Source organism: Lithobates pipiens, unplaced genomic scaffold, assembly GCF_037356315.1.
Source record: "Lithobates pipiens isolate NorthernLeopardFrog02 unplaced genomic scaffold, aLitPip1_a1.2 Scaffold_13, whole genome shotgun sequence".
Classification (NCBI taxonomy): Eukaryota; Metazoa; Chordata; class Amphibia; order Anura; family Ranidae; genus Lithobates; species Lithobates pipiens.
This window is the reverse complement of record NW_027507718.1, coordinates 438,900,413-438,917,858: the sequence shown is the minus strand read 5'-3', so window position 1 is coordinate 438,917,858 and position 17,446 is coordinate 438,900,413. Positions and strand designations below refer to the sequence as shown.

The following is a 17,446-nucleotide window of genomic DNA, read 5'->3' as shown; positions in this document are numbered from 1 at the left end:
ACATTGTTTTCTGCCCAAGTTAAGATATTATTCGCCTCTCTCTGGGCCTCATGACTTCTCGTGCCCCCCCTTGGTGATTGATATAGGCCACTGCTGTGGCATTGTCGGAATGGATCCTGACAGGACAATTCCGTAACCTGAACGTCCAGGTCCTCAGGGCCAAGCTTGCTGCCCGGATCTCTAGAATGTTGATGGGCAAGGTCATTGTTACCATATTCCAGGTAACGGGTAGGAAAGATTTTCCCTTCTGCAGATTCTTGGTTATCAACCACCAACTGAGTCTTCAGCGCACCCTGGAGACAGATACATTGGGAAATTGAGAGCTTGGATCTTCTTGTTCCAAGCCGATAAGATACTGTTTTGCAGCAGCCTCAAATGAAGCTGAGCATAAGGAACGGCCTTGAATGAAGCCACCATCCTTCCCAACAACCTCATGCAAAGTCGAATAAAAGGATTCTTCTTTTCCTTGACCACCTGAATCAGTTCCTTTATGGCCCTGATCTTTGCTTGGGGCAAGAATACCCTTTTCTGGGCTGTATCAATAATCAGACCCAGGTATTCTGATCTCCTTGATAGTTTTTTTTTTTTTTTAAGGAGGATTTCTCTAGGTTGAGAATCCAACCTAGGTATTCCAGGTAGTTGACTGTGGATCATAATTTGCTCTAAGAGGGCTACCGACTGGTCTATCAAGAGCAGATCGTCTAGGTAGCCTATAAGTGTTATACCTTGGGCCCTTAATCTGGCTACAGGAGGGGCCAGGATCTTTGTAAATACTGGAGGTGCAGTAGCTAGACTGAAAGGCAAAGCTACAGACTGAAAACAAAGATTTTCAACCTCAAAACATGCTATTTCTGGTGAGCGGGAATTATAGGTACATGGAGGTATGCATCCCTGATGTCTATTGACACCAGAAGTTCTCCACCTTGTAGGATGGAGGCCACTGATCGGATTGACTCCATGCGAAAAGAGAGGATGTTCAGAAACCGGTTTAGATCTTTGAGATCTAGAATGGGTCTGACATACCCATTTGGTTTTGGTACAGTGAAAAGGTTTAAATAAAACCCCAATCCCTGTTCTTGCATGGGAACCACTAAGATCAATTTTTTGAGACAAAAGATGGTCCAATGCTTGAAAGAGAGACTTCTTTTCTTCTGGGATCTGAGAAAACAAGGAGACAGGGACTTTCAGAACTCAAGTTTGTACCCTAGAGTTATTGAGGAAGTGAACCATCTGCAGCCTACGGCACCTGGTATTCCCAGGTGGTCCCCCATCCAGGTACTGACCAGGCCGACCCTGCTTAGCCACTGATTTCAGACGAGATCAGCTGCTTTCAGGGTGATGTGGCCATAGGCTCCAGACACTCTTGCTACCAGACCAGTGAGAACTGCAGAAGTCTTCCCCCCACTCGAGCAAGCGGTGGCGCCCCCTCATAGGGAGGCTCCAGTTCCCCTCTTGAACTTGACGGTAGAAGCCATCGTGACTGTCTGGAGGCAGATGCTCCTGGCACTGGAGAAGGAGCTTGTTTAAATGAAATGCGATTACTCCTCTTCCTAACTAGCAAAAAGATACTTTTTTCACTAGAAATTTTTTGGATGTATTTATCTAAATCATCCCCAAACAGCTGTTCACCAAAAAGGAAAACTAGCCAGGAGCTTTGCACGACGCTTCGGCTGACCAATCTTTCAACCACAAGATTCTATGCCTATGCACCAGCCCAAGCGTAAGGCATGAGGCTTGAGGAATAGAATCTCTCATGGCGTCTATTGACAAACATAATGCCACTGGTAACTCAGCTAAATCCTGGCTTGCTGATCAGGAATAACCTTGAGCACCCGTTTAAACTGGTCTCACAATGATTGACATACACCAATTGCTGCTAGCGCAGGTTGAGTCATCAGAGAAAAAGTTTTTTGTTTTTATAATAGGAATTCCAACTTCTTATGTGTTGGATCCTTAAGCATATGAAAATTGTCTACCGGACAAGTCAAACTTTCATTCACAGATAATATAGCAGCAACAATTGCTGGTATCTGCCTTTCTTAGTGAATTCTTCCTCCATAGATAAAGTGTTATAGGAGGAAAACAATGCTTATCTGGGTGATCCCACTCAGAATACATAAGCCTTTCCAGCAATGAATGGACAGGATAGGCATGCACAGCTTGGGGAAGGCTTTAGTGAACCCAAACAAAAAGTGGGCATATCAACCGACTCAATGAAGAGTAGCAAAAATGTACCATCAATCTTTCAGATTATGAAGCTGATTCCCGTGGATTTGACCCCTCAGAAGAGGAGTCATCAGCCTCTCCATGGTCCCCTGAAGGAAATGTATCTTCTCCCGCCCCCAGATCATCAGTTTGAGGGTCCTAGGTAATGGTAAGGGACCTGTCTCATTTTATCCCACCCTGGATCGGTAATAGCACCCCGCCAGAAAAACGTATGGCTGAAAAAATAAAAGCACTGTATCCCGGGGGTTCAGCTCTCTAGAAAGAGAAGCGTTACGGGCTAAGCCTTGTTTCTTCCACCACAAGGCCTGGGTACCATTCAATTCGTCCTAAAAAGACACTTTGAATGGATCTGGTTACATAGCTAGCCCCAGCAAGGATTGCTCCAGTGGAGCTCAGCACAGCACATATTTACATTGTGACCAACACTTAGACACTGGCGAAAAAACTGAGGTAATCAGGTACACTTCCTGTTTAGGGTGTGCCAGTGTCCATCACCTGAAGTTGGCCTAAAACCCACATAGTAATTACTATGGCTCTGTGTCCCATGATTCTAGCACCAGACCTCCTGTGTAACTCGTTAGAAAGCATCGCCTATGGAGATTTTTTTATATTTTAAATAGTTTGATATGCAATTTTGAAGTGCGACATGTTGGGTATCTATTTACTTGGCATAACACCATCTTTTATATTTTATCATAAATTGGGTATTTTATTGTGTTTGTGTTCATTAAAATTCATTAAAGTGCATTTTATTTTTTAAATGTGTGTTTTAAAAACCACTGCACATATAATTTGTGACTTAAAAAAAATCGCAAAACTCATCATTTTATTCTTTAGGGCCTCTGCTAAAAAATATATATATAATATTTGGGGATTCTAAGTAATTTTATAGAAAAAAAAGTTGTTTTTTACATGAAAAAAAAATGTGTCCTAAAAGACTTGGTCCTTAAAGTGGATTCAGGTTTAGTTTTATGGGTTGTTCACACCAGGTGTGATGCGGGAATGTGTACAAAATCGTGCGTTTTTCCGCCCTACACAAAAATGTGCTGCCTGTTGCAAACTATTAATTCTTAATGGCACCACATGCATCAAGAAAGCGCAAGCAATTACTTGCTGAGCACAGCAACAACTCGTTAGGCCAATGTTACACTTGGGATTCTGTCACCAGCAACAGGATTGCTAAATTATTCAGGTAGCATATGCACCTCCTTGTTTCCATATTCAATCACCATAAAATTCTCCTGGAGGTGCAGGATACTACACAAGGTAGAGGAGTACACAAACTCAGTAGGAAGAGAATTACAGGCAGGAAAGGGGTTCTGAGGGTTACGGGACTTAGCATTTTATCTGGTGGGAAAGGTATTAGTGAAGTTAATTTTAAAGTCTGAAGTCTCATACTTGTGCATGTTTTTCTTCTTCCTATTAATATTATGCAGGATTTATACAGCACTAAAAGTTTGCATAGTGCTTTACAACATGAGGGCAGACAGTACAGTTACAATACAATTCAATACAGGAGGAATTGAAGGTCCTGCTCGTTATAGTCCTGTACTCCCCATATGTTTATTTGTGGCTTCCAAATAGAGAAAGGGCTTCCCCAAAAGTTTTGTTGACTGGAGACTCCAGGTCAAAGAGCAAGGCTGAGAATAATTTGAAAACTGATACTCTTAGTTTGGTAAGTGATAAAAGCTTCCCTATGTAAACCTGTTGGAAAATCTCTGTAGGAGCATGCAATCTTCTCCCTGTCAGTAGAGAAAAAGAAATGGATATTCCACCATATGTCTCGTGATCATTGACAAAGTTGTGGGGAACATTGGCGGTGCTATGATACTTTAGAGTTGGGGGGCTGCACACTGTCCTCTGCAGGACATTTGCTTATCTGTGTCTACCCTTAGACCAGTTGTTTACATGCTTTTGAGGACTGTCCAAGCACCCCCTACCCTTCTAACTGTCTGGAAACATTATGGTTAAAACAGTTTTGGATTTAGATCTACAGAAAAATTACCCTAAAAGTATGTTTGGGCACCATTTTGTGCCTTTATGTTATTGCCAAAAGCAGTGATTCAAGCCCCGTACATACAATTGGACTTTCCGATGGCAAATGTTGGATGTCATGCTGTTAGCGGAAAATCAGACCGTGTGTATGCTCCATCAGACAATTGTTGTTGGACTTTCCGCCAACAAATGTTGGCTAGCATGTTTTCAAATTTTCTGCCAACAAATGTGTGTTGTCAGATTTTATGATCGTGTGTACACAAGTCCATCAGATAAAAGTACAAACACGCATGCTCGGAAGCAGAAGTGGTCAGTCATGTAAACTAGCATTTGTAATGGAGAATTTACATTCTTGACGTGGAAATTATGAAATCTCCAAATGCAGCGCACATTCTCTTCTTCTTTAATGGGATAATAATGAAGCTGTTTTGCTGGTGATACTGATGGAGTTATTGCAAACAATTTTTCAAAGGCTTTCTTTTTCAAGTGATATCAAGAATAATATTATTATGGATTATTTTTTTTGTGCAAGTTACCACAACACCATTATCCCCTCGTTTTTTAAGATCAAAGATACAACTATGTTGGTGTCCCTTGTCAATTTTACATTGTATTTTTTTTAAATGTAACTGCCTACTCCCAAACTGTGATTTGAAGTAAAACACATAGCCAAGTATTATTTTCCACATTTTTTTTATTGTGCATTAAAAAATAAATTAGACATGCTATCTGCCAATAAAACTTAACCAAAAAGTGCATTTTATGCATCCAAAAAAATAGAAAATATACCAAATCAAATCATTATTCAACCAAAAAAATGTCAAAACAATAACTCCAAGGCCAATAATAAATAACACGTTATCTCCTCCGATTCCGCAACATGTCTGGGTGACGAACGGCTGTTCAGAAATAAACTGAAAAGCACTAAATGAAAAGCGCAAACTGAAAAGCGCTAAATGAAAAACGCAAAAAACTTCTACTAACATGAAATTAGCCGAAGGAGCAAAAAGGGTGGTGCTAAAGAACTGAAAAATCACGTAGTACGTCTAGTACATCACTACGTTCATAATTGTTGGCCAACATTTGTGTGGCCGTGTGTATGCAAGACAAGTTTGAGCCAACGCCCTTTGGACAAAATTACACGTTTTTGTTGGCGGAAAGTCCGATCGTGTGCACGAGGCATAAGAGTTCCCACCCACAGGATAAAGCGATGGCAGTTCAGATTATGAGGAACCTTTTATACCTCAAGAGGATCAATGGAACAGGTTAGGGAGGAGATCCAGAATCAAAGAAACAAAGGCAATTTAACAAAGGTGAGTTATGACAAACTCTATGTAATAAATGTATGGTTTGTTCACACTATGACTTGCCAGCCCATTATGAACCCCACCAAATCACTGCAGCAGATAATGGGTGCATTGAGCCAAATGGTTCAGTTCATACATGATAGGTAAAAGCCATACAGCAGATTCAATGTTATGTGTTTGCGTGGTCAACCTGCTATCTACTATTTTGGTTCAGGAGCAGACAGGCATGAAAAAAAATATTGCCTTAGACCCTTTTTATGCCTTTGTGTTTTAAGAACACATGCATTTTTTGCAGTGCAGTGTAATGTACACTGATTTGCATTATAAATACAAATCTTTATGCATCTTCACGTGTTTAACTGCATGAATGAACATGGCATCATACAAAGTATATTACCACAGAAAGCCAAAATATTTCAACACTTTACTTCATCGGTGCTCAACCCATAGCACTCCAGGTGAACTACAAGTCCCATCATGCCCTTTTCTTTGAGAGTCATGCTTTTAACTGTCAGGCTTGCAATGCCTCATGGGAACCTATAGTTCTGCAACAGCTGGAGGGCCACAGGTTTAGCACCCATGTCATGCCACATACAGGAAATGCATTTTTGTTATGACATCGCTGAAGCATCTCCCCCTCTGGTACATGCAACACAGGGGAGTTACTGGCTCCCCATCCCCACCAGTCTGGAAATGTGTTGTATTTCTTTCAATGCATACAAGATGTACTCTCAGGACGCGTACACACGGGCGGACTGTTCGCCCAACTTTGTTTGTCAAACAGTTTCGGCAAACAGTCCGCTCAAAATTAGCATGGACGGACATGGCCACACACGGCACTTTTTGAGCGGACTGTTTCAGCGAACTGTTTGACAAACAGTTCGCTCAACTTTTGAAATGAACGGACTCGCCCACGTAAGGCGGAGGCAAATCCGCCCATTTCGAGCGCGTGTACAGGTAGGCGGGGCCCGCGAAGGAGACGTCGCGGGCTCCGCCGCCTGGAATGGACTTAAAGGGGAACCCCAACGCCGAAAAAAATCGGCGTGGGGTCCCCCCAAAGTCCACAACAGACCCTTGTCCGAGCACGCTACCCGGCCGGCCAGGAAAGGGGGGCGAGCGCGCCCCCCCTCCTGAGCCGTACCAGGCCGCGTGCCCTCAACATGGGGGGTGCCTTGGGGAAGGGGGGGCCGCGCGGCCCCCCCACCCCAAAGCACCTTGTCCCCATGTTGATGAGGACAAGGGCCTCTTCCCGACAACCCTGGCCGTTGGTTGTCGGGGTCTGCGGGCGGGGGGCTTATCGGAATCCGGGAGCCCCCTTTAAGAAGGGGGCCCCCGGATACCGGCCCCCCACCCTATGTGAATGAGTATGGGGTACAATGTACCCCTACCCATTCACCTGTGAAATAAAGTACAAAAAAAAACACAACACAGAGAAAAAATATTTTATTGCACAGTTCCGGGGGTCTTCCGTCTTCGGGGGTCTTCTCGCCGGACTCCTCCGCTATCTTCGTGTAGCTCTTTTACTAGCGGAGGAGCCCGGCTTTCTTCCTCCCCGCCGCCGGCCTCTTCTCCCGACTTCGGGGGTCTTGTCCCCCTCTTCGGTTCTTCTGCCGGGCCACTGCGCCTTCTTGTAGCTCTTTTGCAGGCGGTGGCCCGGTCTTCTGTCGCCGCTGCCTTCCGTTCTTCTGTCGCCGCCTTCGGTTCTTCTGCCGGGCCACCGCGCCTTCTTGTAGCTCTTTTGCAGGCGGTGGCCCGGTCTTCTGTCGCCGCTGCCTTCCGTTCTTCTGTCGCCGCCTTCGGTTCTTCTGCCGGGCCACCGCGCCTTCTTGTAGCTCTTTTACAGGCGGTGGCCCGGTCTTCTGTCGCCGCTGCCGCTGTCGCTGTCGCCGTCGCCGCCTTCCGTTCTTCTTCTTCTTCTTCTTGTTCTTCTTCTTCTTCCCCAGGAGATGTTGACACGTCGCTCTCTCCAGCCGGAATGCCAGAGCCGCGCTGTGCGGTCACTTATATAGTGACAATGGGGTGGTGTCACATGGTATATGTCACATGGGTTGGTCACATGGTGACCCCGCCCCCTTACAATGTCATAGTCCCCATGTGACATCAACCCATGTGACCAACCCATGTGACATATACCATGTGACACCGCCCCATTGTCACTATATAAGTGACCGCACAGCGCGGCTCTGGCATTCCGGCCGGAGAGAGCGACGTGTCAACATCTCCTGGGGAAGAAGAAGAAGAACAAGAAGAAGAAGAAGAAGAACGGAAGGCGGCGACGGCGACAGCGGCGACAGAAGACCGGGCCACCGCCTGTAAAAGAGCTACAAGAAGGCGCGGTGGCCCGGCAGAAGAACCGAAGAGGGGGACAAGACCCCCGAAGTCGGGAGAAGAGGCCGGCGGCGGGGAGGAAGAAAGCCGGGCTCCTCCGCTAGTAAAAGAGCTACACGAAGATAGCGGAGGAGTCCGGCGAGAAGACCCCCGAAGACGGAAGACCCCCGGAGCTGTGCAATAAAATATTTTTTCTCTGTGTTGTGTTTTTTTTTGTACTTTATTTCACAGGTGAATGGGTAGGGGTACATTGTACCCCATACTCATTCACATAGGGTGGGGGGCTGGTATCCGGGGGCCCCCTTCTTAAAGGGGGCTCCCGGATTCCAATAAGCCCCCCGCCCGCAGACCCCGACAACCAACGGCCAGGGTTGTCGGGAAGAGGCCCTTCTCCTCATCAACATGGGGACAAGGTGCTTTGGGGTGGGGGGGCCGCGCGGCCCCCCCTTCCCCAAGGCACCCCCCATGTTGAGGGCACGCGGCCTGGTACGGCTCAGGAGGGGGGGCGCGCTCGCTCGCCCCCCTTTCCTGGCCGGCCGGGTAGCGTGCTCGGACAAGGGTCTGTTGTGGACTTTGGGGGAACCCCCACGCCGATTTTTTTCGGCGTTGGGGTTCCCCTTTAAGCCCATTCCAGGCGGCGGAGCCCGCGGCGTCTCCGTCGCGGGCCCCGCCTACCTTCACACGCGCTCGAAATGAGCAGACTTTCCTCCGAGCGGGAACAGTTTGCTCATTTCGAAAGTAGCCTACACACGGGCGGACTGTTCGCTCAAACACAGTTTCAGCGGACAGTTTTTCGGAATTTCCGAAAGACTTTGTCCGTCAAACTGTCCGCTGAAACTGTCCGCTGAAAGCCCACACACGAGCGGACTGTCCGCCCAAACACTGTTCAGCGGACAAGGTTGGGCGAACAGTCCGCCCGTGTGTACGCGGCCTCACTGGACGAGGTGAAGAGCAGAGGCCTATGATGCCACAATCCACCATTATCCAATAGGAGAAAGCCTTGTATTTCCTAAAGAGAGACATGTTTACTGAATGGAGGAGGTGCAAAGGGAGGGACTCTGGTGTTCAGTTTCCCATAGGGGAAGTCACTCCAGCTCCTCCAGTATGTGGCACAGACTAGTGTACAGCTGTGATTTTGAGAGCTCTCTGGATGGGATATCCCCCACAGTTATATTTAAACAAATCTATAGCAGGAGAGAAGCCCAGACTGTAAGGGTTATTTACTAAAACTGGAGGGTGCAAAATCTGGTGCATCTCTTTATAGAAATCAATCAGCTTCCAGGTTAGATTGTTAACCACTTGCTTACTGGGCACTTAAACACCCTTCCTGCCTAGACCAATTTTCAGCTTTCGGTGCTCTCACATTTTGAATGACAATTACTCAGTCATGTAACACTGTACCCAAATTAATTTTGTGTCCTTTTTTTCCCACAAATAGAGCTTTCTTTTGGTGGTATTTGACCACCTTTGAGTTTTTTATTTTTTGCGCTATGAATTAAAAAATACAGAAAATTTGGAAAAAAACACATTTTTCTTAGTTTATGTGATAAAATTTTGCAAATTATCATTTTTTTTCATAAATTTTGGCCACAATTTATACTGCTACATATCTTTGGTAAAAATAACCCAAATTAGTGGATATTATTTGGTCTTTGTGAAAGTTAGGGAGTCCACAAGCTGTGGTGCGAATCATAAAAAATTGATCACACCTGATGTACTGGTGGTCTATCTAATTTCTTGCGACCAGAACAAGCCAGGAAAGTACAAATACCCCCCAAATGACTCCTTTTTTGAAAGTGGACATTCCAAGCTATTCACTAAGATGCATGGTGAGGTTTTTGATGTTGTCATATTTTTCCCACAATTCTTTGCAAAATGAAGATTTTTTTTTTTCTCACCAAATTTTCAATGTAATAGGTTATTTCTCTCACATGGCATGTGTATACCACAAATGACACCCCAAAATACGTTCTGCTACTCCTTCTGAGTATTACGATACCAAATGTGTGAGACTTTTACACAGCCTGGCCACATACAGAGGCCCAATATTGAAATAGCACCATCAGGCGTTCTAGGAGCATAAATTACACATCTCATTTTTCAATCACCTATTACATTTTTGAAGGCCCTGGAGCACCAGGACAATAGAAACGCCCACAAAGTGACCCCATTTTGGAAAGCTAACACCCCAATGTATAATCTATGAGACATAATGAGTCTTTTGAATGGTTAATTTTTTTCCAGAAGTTTTGGGAAAATGTGGAAAAAAATTAAAACGCATTTTTTTTAACGCAAAGTTGTCCTTTTATAAGATATTTCCAACGCATAGCATGTACATAGCAAAAATGACACCCCAAAATACGTTCTGCTACTCCTCCTGAGTATAGCAATACCAAATATGTGAGACTTTTACACAGCCTGGCCACATACAGAGGCCCAATATTGAAATAGCACCATCAGGCATTCTAGGAGCATAAATTACACATCTCATTTCTCAACCACCTATTACATTTTTGAAGGCCCTGGAGAACCAGGACAATGGAAACGCCCTCAAAGTGACCCCATTTTGGAAAGCTAACACCCCAATGTATAATCTATGAGGCATAATGAGTCTTTTGAATGGTTCATTTTTTTCCAGACGTTTTGGGAAAATGTGGAAAAAAATGAAAACGCAGCCACATACAGAGGCCCAACATGCAAGGAACACCATCAAGTGTTCCAGGGACACATAGCATGCACATACCAAGAATTACACCCCAAAATACATTCTGCTGAGCAAAGAGTATACAAAAGATTACCTGTGGTTTTAGCAGCGCAGTTGTCCACAGGATGATAGCACTGGTCCAGGCAGCAGGCAGGGACTTGGTCAGCAAAAGTGAACACAATTTTCCAGGCAACAGGCAGGTATACTGTCCATAGTCAATATAGGCAGCGGGCAGGGATACTGTCCATATACAGTCCAAGGTCAGTGCAGGCAGAGATTGTCAGCAGTGACAAAATATTGGTCCTGGTAGTAGGCAGGAACATGGTCCATCCATGTGCTGTGGTCAGTTCATGCGACAGGCAGAGGCATGATGGTATAGGTCCTACAGGCAGCAGGCAGAAGTAGGGCCTCATTCAGGACAGAATGGGGATAGGGGTAGAGGCTTCTCCCACCCAAATCTCTTTGAAGCCTCAGAGTCTCCAGACCCTAATCTAGGAATGAGAAAACAAATGAAATTGTGTTCTTCATCCAAAAAAAACAATTCTGGAGCCCCTCACATATGTGAGACCCCTGTTATGAATCCCACTAGTCCACTGAGAGGGTACAAGATCAGTCCAAGAGGCAGGCAAGAGGCATGGTCAAACAGTCCAGGGTCAGTTCCAGATCAGGCAGATGTATGTACAGAATCGGTAGACAGAAGCGTGGTCGAATAACAAGCCAGGGTCAGTTACAGAGCAAGCAGAAGCATAAGGGGTGTGAAGGTAAATGGCAGGAAGTGAGGGTTATGGTTACCATACTTCACTAATAATTCACTGAAGTATGGTAACGGTGGGAACAGTCACCTATGCAGAGGCCTGGTTGGGAAGGGCATTGGGCACAATGATGTGGTGTCTCTTCTCAATCCTCGTTTGCTGCACACCCGACATTTTTTCTGATGTCTTCGGCCTGTTGGTCTAGGAGGGATTTTATCAGGAAAGTGGCGTTCAGAGAGTCTGCTAATTACATTGGATCGAATGTTTTCTGGTGGGCCGTTGGGGTATAGAAGGGCAGTGACGATTTCCTCCTGGTAGCCATGGAAGGGTATGGGTCTTTCTGTGGATTTACGATAGATTACATACGTGTTGTATATGGCCAAATGAAAGAAATAAATTGAAATTTTTTTATACCACTTGTATGTTCTTCTTGTGGCAAGGTAGGGTTCGAGTATCTGGTCGTTCAAATCGACACCCCCTATGAACATGTTGTACTCATGGATACAAGTTGGTTTTTGTATTGGGCCATTCCTCCTGGTGATCTCAACAAAAGTGTTGTTGTGGATCGCAGAAAGCATGTACACATCCCTTCTGTCCCTCCACTTCACAGCCAAAATTTCCTTGTTCCGTAAACTCGCCGCTTCGCCTTTTCTTAACCTTTTGTTGATGAGGCTTTGAGGAAAGCCCTTCCGGTTCGTCCTTACGGTGCCCATGCTGGAGTTTGCTTTCTATGGAGGTTGCGGAACAGGGGTAAACTTGTGTAAAAATTATCCACATAGAGATGGTAGCCTTTCTCCAGGAGTGGGTTTATGAGTTCCCAAACAACTTCCCCACTCAATCCGATGTATTTGGGGCAATTAGGGGGATGTAGCTGGGTGTCCTTCCCTTCGTATACCATGAAGGAATATGTATACCCTGTGGCTCGGTCACACAATTTATACATTTTCACCCCATAGCGGGCTCTTTTGGAGGGAATAAATTGTTTTAGGCCCAGCCTGCCAGAAAATTTGATCAGGGACTCATCCACACATATGTGTTGGTCTGGGGTAAACAACTGGGGGAAGATCTCAGAAAAATAATTTATTAGCGGCCGAATTTTGTAAAGTTTATCAAAATTTGGGTCATTTTGGCGAAGGCACTGGGTATTGTCATTAAAGTGTAGGAATCTCATTACCCTGAGATATCTGGTCCGGGGCATTATTGAGGAAAAGATTGGCATGTGATAGATGGGGCGGGATGACCAATATGCACGTATTTCATTTTTATTGTTTAGTCCCATACAAAATGTGAGGCCCAAAAAAATGTTAAACTCCTCCACTGTTAGGGCTCTCCACTCATAGGGACGGGCATAAGAGGACGTTGGGTTGCTTTCACGAAATTGTTGGGCATATAGGTTGGACTGGACCACAATCGATTCAAGCATGTCCTCGATAAAAGTGGAAAAAGTCCATCAGGGAAAAATTGTGTGTGTCCACCTGGACTCCTGGGTTGGCAGTGAAATGGGGAACGTTAGCTTCTCCTGAGTTAGGAGGAAGCCACAAGGGGTTCTGGAGGGAATAGGGAAGGCTGGCATGGGACCTAACCCTTTGGGGCCGAGATGACACACTGGTACTTGGCCTTTGCCGAGGTACTGTGGTGCCGGTGGATGGCACTGCGTTTCCGGTGGATAGCTCTGCGGTGCTGGTGGATGGTACCGCCTCCTCACCAGTACGCCTTCGTCTGACGGGCGGACTATCATCTTCCTCCTCTGAGGCTGTCATTGTACCGCTGCTGAGGACAGGCTCGTAGTCCACGTCAGACTCACAATCTGAATATGAGGAGGAATCCGAAGCGGAGAGCTCCCCGTTGCTCTCGTCGGCTGCAAGAATATCATATGCCTCCTCAGCTGAATATAATCTTTGTGACATTTTTATTGATCACAAATGGCACTGACAGGTGACACTGATGTGGCAGATGACACTGACAGGTGATGCTGATCTGGCAGATGACACTGACAGGTGACGCTGATGTGGCAAGTGACACTAACAGGTGACACTAACAGCACTGATCACAGGTGACACTGATGTGGCAGGTGGCACTGATGACAGGTGGCACTGACAACACGTGGCACTAACAAAACGTGGCACTGGCAGATGGCACTGGAGGCAGATGGCGCTGGCAGGTGGCACTGGCAGATGGCACTGGCAGATTGCGCTGACAGATGGGGCTGACAGATGGGGCTGGCAGATGGCGCTGACAGATGGTGCTGACAGATGGCGCTGGCAGATGGCGCTGACAAATGTCCTGACAGATGTTGCTGGCAGATGTCGCTGGCAGATGGCACTGGCAGATGGCACTGGCAGATGGCACTGCCACTGCCAGATGGCGCTGGCAGATGGCACTGGCAGATGGCACTGGCAGATGGCGCTGGCAGATGGCGCTGGCTAATTGCTCTGGCAGATGGCACTGGGGCTGGCAGATGGCACTGGCAGATGGCACTGGGGCTGGCAGATGGCACTGGCAGGTGGCACTGGCACTGGCAGATGGCACTGGGGCTGACGGCACTGACAGATGGCACTGGGGCTGACAGGTGGCCCTGGGGCTGACAGATGGCTCTGGGGCTGACAGATTTCATACAATGTATCACTTTACAACTCACAGATCCTCTCTCTCCTCACACGCTGTCTCTGTGTGAGGAGAGAGAGACAGGGCAATGGGAGATGATCTCATATGTTTACATTTGAGATCATCTCCCATTGGCAGCTGTGATCGCGCTGTAAACAGCCGCTTTGATTGGCAGTTCACAGCGATCTGTGTTTGCCTGTCTCCAGGGGACACGGCAAACACAAAACTTCCCCGATGCGCGCCCGCGGCGGCGCGCATTGCGGAAGTAAACACAGGGACGTCCAGGGACGGCCTCCCGGACGAAAGCGCCTGCTATATAGCTGTCATTCGGCTATAGGGCAGGTGGGAACCGGTTAAAGCGTTTGTTAACCCGAACAAAATAAATAAAAATACTGTTCCCTTAAAGAATGTTATGCAGCGCAGTGCTTGTGCTGTGTCATTTGGACCCCTGTATCACCTAAAATACCTGGCTGATCCCCCTCCCTTTAAAGGGGGAAGGCCCGGTGTGACCCATATTGTGATATAGGGTTATGGTGATCTGGTGAGGGGTTTGTGTTAAAGGTGGTGGCACACAGGCGATTTGTCTTCACAGAAGATTCTGATTAGAGTACAAGTTGAAGCACAGAGCACTAAATGATTTTGTGGACACTTGATGGACACTTAATGATTATTAATAAGTGAAAATATATTGCATGCATACAGTTGTGCTCATAAGTTCACTGTCAGGGCTGGGCTTATGCCCCATACACACGATGAGATTATCGGACGAATGATCATCCGTTTTTTATTGCATGCTAATCTCAGATCGAATCTGATGAGTTTACTAAAGTCACGAAAATTCCCGCATGACAGAAAAAAAATTCGGAAGTGATGTCATGTGTTGTAATGCATTTGTATTGCATTTTCAAACGATAGCTGTACTGATTAACCACTTCCCGACCGCCGCACGACGATGTACGTCGACAGCATGGCACGGGCAGGCATATGGGCGTACCTGTACGTCCCTGCCTTCCCGCGGGTGGGGGGCCCCCCAGTCACAGTGACACCAATGCATTTTTTTTTTTTTTGCATTGCTGTCATTTGTGACTGTAATAACTGTTAGGGCAGTTAGGGTTAGCCCCCTTTAGTTCTAATGTACCCCCCTAACCCCCCCCAATAAAGGTTTAACCCCCGTGATCACCCCCCGTCGCCAGTGTCACTAAGGCTGGGTTCACATTGCAGCGGTTTATGAGAACGGATGTGATTCGCACCGCACTGCAGTGCAAATCACATCCGATCTCTGCGATTCGAGTTCAGCCATTCGCCGCACCCGCCGCAAATTCGCACGGGACCCTTTTTTTGGTCCGCAGCAGAATCGGATCGCATGGGTGTTCACACCATGCGATCCGAGTTTGCAGATCGCACTGCGATATGCGAACTGATCTGGGGGTGTCATTAACATTTCACTGACACTCCTAGCAGTTCGCATAGGGCAGTGTGAACTGCCGCCGGGAGGCATGCGATGCGGGAACCCGCCGCGGATTCGTGGCGTTCCCGCATCACTCCAGTGTGAACCCAGCCTAATAAGCGATCGTTTTTCTGATCGCTGTATTAGTGTCACAGGTGACGCTAGTTAGGCAGATAGGTATTTAGGTTCGCCGCAGCTTTTTATAGCGCCAGGGACCCCCATATACTACCGCATAAAGCCCCCTGATTGCCCCCTAGTTAACCCTTTCACCAGTGATCACCATATAACTGTTACAGGTGACGCTGGTTGGTTAGTTATTTTTTTATAGTTTCAGGGCACCCGCCATTTATTACCTAGTCTCACTAGTGTACCCGTAAATTTAGGGGTGTCTACTTTCCAAAATGGGGTAATTTGGGGGGGGTTTGTGCCATCTTGGCATTTTATGGCCTTCAAAACTGTAACGCCCTTAGAAAGCCTGAAGGCGGTGCTTGGGTTTCGGGGCCCCGTACGCGGCTAGGCTCCCAAAAAGTCCCACATATGTGGTATCCCCATACTCAGGAGAAGCAGCAGAATTTATTTTGGGGTGTCATTTCACATATGCCCATGGCATACGTGAGCAATATATCATTTAGTGACAACTTTGTGTAAAAAAATAAAATAAAAAAAGTTTGTAATTTTCCCGCAACTTGTGGCAAAATATAAAATATTCCATGGACTCAACATGCCTCTCAGCAAATAGCTTGGGGTGTCTACTTTCTAAAATGGGGTCATTTGTGGGGGTTTTGTGCCATCTTGGCATTTTATGGCCTTCAAAACTGTAATAGGTAGTGAGAAGTGAAATCAAAAATTTACGCCCTTAGAAAGCCTGATGGCGGTGCTTGGTTTTCGGGGCCCCGTACGCGGCTAGGCTCCCAAAAAGTCCCACATATGTGGTATCCCCGTACTCAGGAGAAGCAGCAGAATTTATTTTGGGGTGTCATTTCACATATGCCCATAGCATGTGTGAGCAATATATCATTTAGTGACAACTTTGTGTAAAAAAAAAAAAAAAAAAAGTTTGTAATTTTCCCGCAACTTGTGGCAAAATATAAAATATTCCATGGACTCAACATGCCTCTCAGCAAATAGCTTGGGGTGTCTACTTTCTAAAATGGGGTCATTTGTGGGGGTTTTGTGCCATCTTGGCATTTTATGGCCTTCAAAACTGTAATAGGTAGTGAGAAGTGAAATCAAAAAGTTACGCCCTTAGAAAGCCTGAAGGCGGTGCTTGGTTTTCGGGGCCCCGTACGCGGCTAGGCTTCCAAAAAGTACCACATATGTGGTATCCCCGTACTCAGGAGAAGCAGCAGAATTTATTTTGGGGTGTCATTTCACATATGCCCATAGCATGTGTGAGCAATATATCATTTAATGACAACTTTGTGTAAAAAAAAAAAAAAAAAAAGCTAAATTTTGGTCTCATCATTCCAAATGACTTTATGGCAGAAGGTTTGAGGCTTGTCTCTGTGCTGTTTGGCGTATTGTAAGCTGGATACCTTCTTTCTTCAAGTGCCTCCTTATTGTGCATCTTGAAACAGCCATACCACATGTTTTTAGAGAGTCCTGTATTTCACCTGAAGTTATTTGTGGGTTTTTCTTTGCATCCTAAACAATTTTCCTGGCAGTTGTGAAATTTTAGTTGGTCTACCTGACCATGGTTTGGTTTCAATAGAACCCCTCATTTACCACTTTTTGATTAAAGTTTGAACAAGTTCTCAACTCCTTGGATATCATTTTATATCCCTTTCCTGTTTTATACAGTCCAACTACCTTTTCGCGCAGATTTGACAAATCATTTGCTTTCCCCATGACTCAGAATCCAGAATAGTCAGTGCAGCACTGAATGAAAGATGCAAGGGTCTGTCAGGAGTCCAGAAACTCATTGACCTTTTATACACACACACATTAATTACAAGCAAACAGTTCACAGGTGAGGATGGTTACCTTTAATAGCCATTCAAACCCCTTTGTGTCCACTCGTGTGCATGTTATCAAGCCAAAATCACCAGGGTATGAAAACTTTTGATCAGGGTCATTTGGGTAG

The 17,446-nt window shown here is 46.0% G+C and overlaps 1 pseudogene; it reads right to left on the bottom strand.

Moving 5' to 3' along the window:
- Positions 1-1,234: 1,234 nt before the first annotated feature.
- LOC143978788 (5S ribosomal RNA) lies at positions 1,235-1,352 on the bottom strand (annotated as a pseudogene).
- Between the last annotated feature and the right edge of the window lie 16,094 nt (positions 1,353-17,446).